Source organism: Pelecanus crispus, chromosome 4, assembly GCF_030463565.1.
Source record: "Pelecanus crispus isolate bPelCri1 chromosome 4, bPelCri1.pri, whole genome shotgun sequence".
In the NCBI taxonomy this organism is placed as follows: Eukaryota; Metazoa; Chordata; class Aves; order Pelecaniformes; family Pelecanidae; genus Pelecanus; species Pelecanus crispus.
The window spans coordinates 17,371,618-17,379,469 of NC_134646.1; positions in this window are offsets into that span (position 1 = coordinate 17,371,618).

Below are 7,852 nucleotides of genomic sequence, written 5' to 3' on the forward strand. Positions count from 1 at the left end.
GGCTTGGTAAAAATGTTCCAGCTAGTTAGGCAGCCAAAATTTCATTGCAGTGAGAAGGGATGATCACACTCATTCAAGGACAAATCTCATGAAACTCATGTTTGACAGGAAATTGTACAGGAAGCTAATTTAGAGAGATCAAAATGAGGGTGGTATGTTCCCAGGACCCAGGGCAAGTCAGAAATCTTGCAGCTGAATTTTGTACATATGGTAATTTGATCAGAGTGGATATAGCAGAGAATGGAAAGAAATAGTTGATTGAAAAAGTAGAAAAAAGAAAAATCAGCATGGGAACAAGAATTCAGTGTCTCTGTAAATAAGCCAGATCACAAAGCCCCCAAATCAAAACAAAAGCTACATTATTGTAGTAGGGTCAGAAATACCATAATTTGGGATGCATGCATCAGGTACTGGTCACTTAAACTGTAGGATCTGAAGTTGCTACACATGTGTTTTCATTTATCTTCTAGACAGTGTACTAAATGCACTCCTGCCTTAACACTGCAACCTAAAAAAATGGAGCATGAGAACACAACACAGTGAGAAACCAGCAGATTTGAAGGGAACTATGCACTTTGAAGCTTACTTCATTTTTATGTGTCCAGCATCAGATGATTATAAAATGCTTGCATCTTTCATAGGTGTATTAGAAACAGGGAATGTTCCCCTCTTTGCTACATCCTCTGTATTTCCAGAACATTGATAGCGAGGAATTTCAAAAGTCTGTAGGAAATGTATGTGGGCTGCAGCCTGCAGATCCCACAACCACTGTACATATCCTTTTAGCCAGCCATCTGGTGATTTGTGGTAGTGTGAACTTTGATCATAAGTTGAAACAGTTTAATAACATGAAGTACAGCAGTGTTCAAGTAATCCAAGTAAGAGCAGAGAGCAAAGCATTAATTTGAGCTATAACACTGACTTTCTCTGGGAAAACTCACAATTTACAATGTCCTTCTTGATGACTAAAAGCATAAAATCTGGTATTTAATTTTCTGGTTTATATCAAACCCCACATCTTATTTTTCATCTTTTAACCAACTGAAAGTTACAGTGTCTAAATCGTAAAGTGTTTGAATGATTTTTCCTTTATCGTTCATGAACACAGGCAACTCAGCTAATACCAGTACATGAACTGGAAGTAATTTGAACTTACACGCATTCATTCTTTCAAGAGGCACAAAATCCAACATTGTGTCTATGCTTCTGTGTACTTGTATTAAAAGAGACATGTCTTGGGTTTCTTTGGGGAGAATCCCAGAAGCTGAGCAGGAAAGAGGAGGAACAATGAATGGAAAAACACAAGAAAAGTTAGATGTTTCCCACAGAACTATAGGATTTCCCTGGGGCTTTACACAACCTAGGCCAAATTCTGCACTCAGTTACATTTGCAATACCTGACTGATTTCTGGAGAGTTGCGGATGCAGGGGAGTGAAATTTGGCACCCCATTTTATCACAGGAAAAATAAGAGAAAGGTAAGTCTAAAAACCAACTTAAAAGCCATATTCTTCTAAAATAAAACAACCACAAGTGGCAATGTACAAAGAATATACTATAGCTTATGTAATTCTTCAAAGACATTTTTAAAACTTTGTGACACAAAACCAATGAGGAATCTATAAAAAAACCTTAACCCAAACTATTGGAATCTGAATTTAAAGCAAAGCAAGCCAGAAATCTGAAGGACAAAACAGAAGTGGACAGCACAGCTTAAAAAAAAATCCATGAGGTCATGGACCTATAATGAATAAAAGCCCAGTGTGCACTTCTAGGCTCACACACAGAGCATGAAGCTCTACTCAGCACTGACCACTCAAGACAGTCCCATCATCAAAGCTGAAAGGCATCACAGATTTCAGCAGGATTTACAAATGGGAAGACCCAGATAACAAGGCAAAAGGGTGTGAAGAGGCAGGCTGAAGTCACTTTATTCCACTCTGCTGGATGATTCCCCCCATTTCTGCGTTCCTGTAAAATATGTGATACTTCTCATTCTTGATGATGGGGATATATTATGTGGTCAGACACTTCAATAACATTAGAAAATGTAGGACAAAGTGGATGAAGTGATTTGGCTGAAAACCTGAGTCAGTTCTGTGCATATTTTTTTTTTCTTGGGCTTTTGCTCTAAGTGAAATAAGAAGAAATAAACTCCTTCAGTTTGCCTGATCTAAAAATGAACAGCTACCTTTGTCCCCATTGTGAGCAGCAGCACACAGTTCTCCCAGGACCTGCAAGCATTACAAGATGAACTGTAGATGACTATTCATTAAAGTGCTCCTTTATTTAAAATCTTTGGAAAGGCTTAAATGGTCTGCACACATACAGACCAGCTTCTAGGAAATTAGAAACGGCTGAAGAAAGGAAGAAAGAAAGTGTCTAAGATGAGGGATTTCAATGTATTTAAGGTGCATCTGCATTTCCTTTGTTCTCCATTTCATTCTGGGGCCCTATTTCCCAGTCATTAATACTAATACAGGCTCAAAATCACATTCACTCTGAGTTGAACTGAACTTAGTAACGGGCATGGACCAGAAGCTAAACTGGACAAGAGTCTACCTACTGCATACAACAGGAGCATGAGATACACCAAATGTGTCTCCCCCCTTGCAGTCTTTCTGAGATAATCCATCAAGCTTCTCAGGCCTTATGGCTCCCATACCACTACTTTGATGTAACAAAGCAAAAGCACAAATCTGACAGACCAAAAGCAGTCCTCCCACTTTGGTTACTGCTTCTCTTCCTTCCCTGATAGGGGAAATTCGTGGGTTTCTCCTAGTGACACTGTACATGTGGTTTTGCTGCCAGAAGAGTACCATGGCAACAGTGTGAGGAAGTGATCTGACAACAAGCCATAGCAGCAAGCACTGCTCTTACGAGTTTCTAAAACTGAAAGCAGCGTACTTAAAAGCTCATATCCTGGATCACTGCCACCGTTCAGTTCCACACACATTCAGATTATGCACTGGGTTTTTGACCAAGAAACCGCAGCACAGGCCTCATTCTACCCTTTCATTGGAAACTCCCAAATGTGTCTACAGAGACTGAGGCCTGGTTTCTTTTTCAGTGTCTTTGGTTATAAAGACAGCACAGAATCAATAGAAAAGGTCTTCCTAGCAGCCCAGAACACCACCAATCTTTACCCTTTTTCCCTGAGGCATCAAAAGTACCCTCTTTCTCAAGTGTAGTCAGGAACCTTGATATTTGTCTTTATTTGTTCAAATATGTTTGTGGAGAATGAAGGGAGAACATGGGTTCTCCTCTTCCCTGTGCTTTTCTCCATGTCCTGCACCACCTATGCACAAGGGCAGGAACATGCTAGTCAAATGACTCCCATGACCCATATGTTTACAAGCCAGCCAAATAACTTTTCTACAGGAGGAGCTATTGCAGTGCGACTCACTGATGGCTAATCACAGCACACTATTGCAGCAATAACTACTACGTGAGCATCTCTAAAGGAAAATTGACCCTTCCAGTACATGGCCTTCTGTGTAACCACACATTTATCACCCTGCCCACGTGGCACCTCTTTCAAAATGGGATTGCACTTGGAATACAATCACATCCTACAACCCTGTAATGACCAATAGCAGGCACAATGTCCCTGCTTGCTTTTTCATCCAGAGTTGCTAATGACTTATCAGTGTTCTTATTTCAAGGAAGGTTTGAACCCAAGTCTTAAGAGAACATTGTGGGTATTGTAACACAATATGAGAACAAATGGCAGTTGGGGAATGCTGCTGAAAACCTGTGATTTAATTTGCACCGGTGTTATTTTTCTTCATTAAATTCACAAGCAGTTGCATGGAAGAGGAAAAATGCATCTGAACCTAGTTATTTAGTACGAAAAGAAACAAAGTCTTTTCACTCTAATGCCTTGTTTACAATGTAAGAGCTTCCTGAACTGCAAAAACTGGGCCTGATTCTGGACACTGTTCTCCACGAAAACACCAGAAATAAATCAGCTAAGTCTCATGATTCACTGATTCTCGGAAGCCTTTGCCAGGTATCCATCAGAGAAGGAAATGACAGAATTCCATTCTTAGGAATATCCCAGTAGGTATGAAGATGTTTGTGCTGGCAAGGGAATAATAAAAATTAAAAAGTAATAATGTTTGGAAACTAGCAGTGATCATTCCAGTAAAATGCAGTTAATTTTTTCTTGATCACAAATACAGCTTCTTAAAAACATCTCTTTGAAACAGTTGTTTTAAGACTAACATATACCTGCAAGAAACTAATTAATCATTCACCCTGTTCTACTTTTTCTGAAAGAGAAATTAGTTATTGTTTCTAGATGGATACTCAATATGAAGTTTCTTTTAAAGCATAAGGAGGAGGGAGAGAAAAAGACATAGGACTGGAGAACCAGAACTTCAGTTAATGACATAGGATTTTTGGTTTACAGATTCAGACATTTCTCAATAATTCCTTTCTATTATTGCGTAACAGTAGTTTTTATATAACAACAGTTCAAAACTACTGTAATACAAGAGGATAAACCTCATCTGAAAGTTGGGAAACATAATTCATGTTTCTTCATCCAAAGTGCAGAGCTAAAGTTACCATGAGTAACAGGAAGTTTAAAACAGCTTTGACTGGGCACTAAATAAGCTTTTAACCACGAGGATGAGCTGAGACTAGTAGTTAACAAGAAGTCTGGCATCACTGTTTTATGAGTTGAGAATTCAGTGAACACTTTCTGAACTGAAAGCAGTTATCACGAATGATACCATCTTTCATCCAGATGGCACAAGTATAAAGAGGCTGAAGAAGTGTAGTAAGGGAAAACTCTTCTGTGTTCAAATATTATGCTTGAGCTAGACCTGGACAGAAAGTTTTGATAAAATTTTTATTCACTGGAAAAATAACAATTAAAAAAACCCCAAATATTTCAAAGAAGTGTGCTGATTTCAGGAAGAACTCATTTTTACAAGAACATTTTTAAAAGTTGTTTCAGCCTCTGCAGAACAATTAATTTTCAAGTTTGAAGCTTTATAAAAGTTATTCCTCTTTTCTTTAATTTCCCTAGTGTTCTCCAGCTCTATCCTTCACAATACAAACATTCCTTAGTATCTAACTGCTTTAAGAGCAAACACAAAAGACCTCATCTTTACTCACCTTTCAACAATGTCTATATATCCCTTCTCTGTTTTATCACTAGTCTCACTACCTAAAGCTGCTGTTTCGAGCTGTCCTTCTTCAATATGTCCCATATCTTGCTCCTGCCTCTGGATCACCACTGAATCTGCAGTCATTAAAACCCCTAGTGACTCTTGGTGCAAATCACAGAAAAAATCTTAGAATCAGTACTGTCCTTATTCTTCACCAACAATCAGACCCTTCACTTTTTATGACTGCTATCTGTGACCTATTCCATACTGATTATCCCTTGTGCATTATCCAAATGTCAGCTTCCACTTCTAATCAGCCACGGACATCTTCTGATACCTGTTACATTTTAAAAAGTCATTACTGGGCTTTTTCTCACACTGCCCTTCTCACTTGGGTACAGCTCCCCTTAAACATCCACAAAGTTATCTCACAAACATCTCCAAGGCTCTCTTTTGCTAAGCTGCCCATAAAATTATTAGTGCTGCTAAGTTTTAAGCTCTCATGCCCTGCTACCACCAAGTATCATGTTAGCCAATACTGTTCTATTGTTCTTTTAGGTTCCTTATCTCTTATTACCTACTTTGCCTCTTCTGTGTACTGACATTACAAACTTTAAATCATCTTTCCACTCTTTATAATTTGTATACTGCAGAGCACAAGCTGGCACTAGTTTCTCACTACAGTTCATAGCAATATAGTACTGCACAATAAGACCAATTCAAAAAGGAGCTGTAACAGGGAAACACTGAGTTCAGTTTTCAGAGAGACAAGCAGGTGAGATGCCTACATCCTGTTGGAATTCAGACACCTACGTGCTTCCACAGAGGTCTTTAGGAACCCATTGTCATCTTTAATGATCCACAGAACCTTACACAAAAGTAAGTTTCTCAAGATATGGCTTCTGAAGGATGCCACAAAAGATCTGTTACATGGTTTTGACTCAAGTCCACGTTGTGACAGCAGAAAAGAATTTCATGAACGGGAAAATCAGTTCACACAAGCTCTCCTTGGGAATGAAAGCCAAAAGCATACATTATACACATTTCAAAATAATATATTGTTCTCTCTGAACCTTCCCCTTTAAGGAATATGCAAAAGATTAAGTGAAAGAAACATGAGAAAAAAAGAATGTGAGACAGAAAGATCGTGAGAGAGGTTACTCTCATAGCACTTTTGATCTGGCTGACACAGAGGTGTAATAAAAATTCATAAGAAGCCTGTTCTTGCTCAATTTCCAGGACAAAACCATTTGGATATCTATCCAAAGATGACTCAGCCTTGACATCTTTTGATTCCAAGTGCCCTATTTCTTTGTAACCAAAGGTATTGTGAAGTATTCACAGAAACACACACATTTCCCAGTGGGTTTTGGTGTAGCCTGATCAGAGTGGAATGGGATGAAAAACAAAAGCTAGAACAATCCTGGATACAAAAAGCCACCCCACCCAACCCACTACAGGAAGAGTTAAAACCTTACCATTTGTAATATACACATAGTTTATTATTTATATAGCTCTGCATGCACGCTGTACATAGTGTTTGCCTTGCACTCTCAGTATTAGAACTGTCAGATAATGTGATCAATACACACAGGCAATTTTAAGAAGTAGGATTTTTGCTATACAAATGAAAGTGAGGAATGTGATATGTCTTAAACCAAGGAAAGCTACAAAGCAAAATCCACACTGCCTGGAGAAGAGGATGTGGGAGGTGGGAATTTCAGAAGTGCATACACAGGGTGTTTACAACACGTCTCAACTGACTAATTATACTTTACACATGCCAAGCCTTTTTTGATTTTATAATAAAATCAAGAAGATAAATACATGTTCCATATATACCTGTGTTTACAATTTAGAGGACATGGAGTTAAACAATCTCTTAACAGCACCTGATGTATGCAACTGTATTACTGTAATACCTATGAGCTTTTATTATGGAAAAAGCCCAAATCTACTACCTGCTGTACTAATACAGAATAAAAGCAATTAACTAAAGAAAACATTACTTGGGTAGAACGATTATAGAAACCCTGGTGTATTTTAAGTTAGTAAATCAAATGTACACACATTTCTTGATTTCAAGCTATTGGTCAGCATGGTCATATTTTGCTCTGACCCTTAAGGCACTGAGCTGAAATTTTCATAGTTTTTTTTTCCTCATGTTATGTTCTCCAAGCCAGTCTAAGAATCATGATAGTATGGCCTAAGTTTTAGAGATGCTGAGCATGGGTAATTTTCACCTCCAATGTAATTCTGAAAAGTTCATCCCATCTGATATTAGATCATTTAATCAAGATACCTAACTGACTTTCAAGCTCAATTTTAATTGACCATCTCTGAAATCTTGACCTAATTCATTTCAGCTTCAATTAAAATCTGTTTGATATCACTATATATCCAGAAATAGTGCTACTTCACACAATCTGTGCCAATGAGATTGCAACCAGAATCTAACATATGGATTGCATTTAGAGATGTACTGTTCTGTTTCAAATATTATTTCAGTTTCCACTCTTTAACCATAAAGACACACACTACTGTGTATTATTTACACATTTGTATTTGCTGTGTCTCATAGCTAGGAGCTTTCCTAACACTGGATTTATTCAATAAGGAAGGAAACTGAGAAAGCAATGAATTATAGCAACATTTTCACATGGCGTGTAAGTCACCTTATTAATACAATGGAAGGCCAAAGACAACTGAGGTTGAAAATGACACAGCATCATC